The sequence below is a fragment of the Pantherophis guttatus genome, chromosome 1 (genome assembly GCF_059756535.1).
Source record: "Pantherophis guttatus breed Tessera chromosome 1, ASM5975653v1, whole genome shotgun sequence".
NCBI classification, from domain to species: domain Eukaryota; kingdom Metazoa; phylum Chordata; class Lepidosauria; order Squamata; family Colubridae; genus Pantherophis; species Pantherophis guttatus.
In genome coordinates, this window is record NC_142063.1 from 48,675,815 (window position 1) to 48,677,655 (window position 1,841).

At 34.2% G+C, this 1,841-nt stretch overlaps 1 pseudogene; it reads right to left on the reverse strand.

The window, feature by feature from the left end:
- Positions 1–338: 338 nt before the first annotated feature.
- Positions 339–931, reverse strand: LOC117666183 (dual specificity mitogen-activated protein kinase kinase 3 pseudogene; annotated as a pseudogene).
- Between the last annotated feature and the right edge of the window lie 910 nt (positions 932–1,841).

Here is a 1,841-nt window from a genome sequence, read left to right on the forward strand (position 1 = left end):
AAAAAAGGTATTACCAGCCAACAAAATAACTGTCAAAGTCAGAAAGCTATGGTTTGTAAAAGTCTATATATTATTTTGTATGAAGTCAGAGTTTTGCTTGTAAAACTTCAACCATAAAAAGCTGATATATAACTTCAGTTATGAAAGCATTTACCTTTTATTCATGAATAGACTTACAAGGCACAAATGCTTCTGATTCTGTTCTGAAAGTTCAGATGAATAATGGCTTTTGTGATATCCCATCTTTTTTTACAGAGATTTCAAAGAGGTTATTTATTTTTATTTTATTTTATTTTATTTTATTTTATTTTATTTTATTTTATTTTATTTTATTTTATTTATTTATTAAATTTATTCACTACCCATCTCACTTCTATGACTCTGAACTCTGATTTGTTGATCACAATGTTGGACAGGTTAACATCTTTGTGAATCACTGACAATTTACTGTGGAGATGCTCCAGTGCTTGCACAATAGACACAGCTATTTTTCCCAGGATATCTTCAGGAATTGTCTTCTTCTCCAGACCTTCTTGTAAAATTTATCCAGAGACATGGCCATCAATTCCATGCAGATCAGGATATCAGCCTCTCTGAAAAGGGTTCCATAATAAGTGACTGTGTAAAAGCAGTTGACTGTCCTCATGGAGACATCCAGATCCATCACCAGTCTCTTCTCCTCCTGAGTATTCACAATGGCTCAGATTCTCTTCACAGCCATGATCATGTCACTCTTCACATGATGCACTTTCTCACCACCCTGTAAGCATCTCTCCCCAGTTCGGAGATGCTCACCAAGTCATCAGCCTCAGCTTCAAAGTTCTTTTCTCCAGTGTTGGAGAAAAGTCCTGGAATTCAAATTCCTTGGAGGTGTTGGTGGGACAGGTGATTGTTTATTAACTGATGACATTATTAAAATGGTGATCTTTTCTTCTTTGTTCTGACTTAGTGCTTTTCCAAGGATCCTTTGGGATCTTGTTTTTTGTTCATGCTGATTTGATGGAACCAGCATACCACACATGCTTTGCAGGGATGACTTCCTTTTTATAACAGTCATATATAGATTATACATTATATCTATAGATTATAACAGTTACAACTGTCATGTATAGATTCAAAAGTTAAAAAATATATTTCAGTGGTCAGCCCCTCTGGTATTAAAACCTTGAAGTAGAAATTGAGTTCCTACATTAATGGTTCTTTAGCAGTGGGATGTGATACCTTGATGATCACAAGCAGCTTGGGATGGTATATTAAGAAAATATAAAGCTGATCAGCAAAGATGAATCAAGGTTGCACAAGTCAAGCAAGGAAAAGAGGATGGTGTGAATTTTGAGAAATAGCTAAAACCATGTTCCGAGCCTTCTGTCAAACGCATTCATCAATCACAGAGAGTTTCCACTGTCTTGTTAGTGACTTCTAACATGGCATGTGATTTCTAAAGTATCTGCAATAGTATAGTGTTTCTAATGTTCCATATTTTTACTTATTGTTTTAAGTTTTTAAACTTTCAAAATAGAAAAACGTTTTATATGGTGAAATATAGAAGAGGTAGAGATGACCAATCTGCTAGTTGTTTACTGATTATATTTCTTTGTTTGTTTAACTTATATGCGGTCACTCTCATTGATAAGGCAACTGTACATAAAAACAAGCCTGAGTCAAGGATAAAGTTCTCTATCATTTAATATGTGGAATATTTATCTCTTGCTTGTCTCTAATCCCATTGAATATCAATATTTTGATATTAATGGGAAACAAAGATTCCTACACCTGCTGTCTGAAACTGCATCAACAAACAATATAGCTCAGTGTATCAGCATCATTAGAGGAGTAATTTA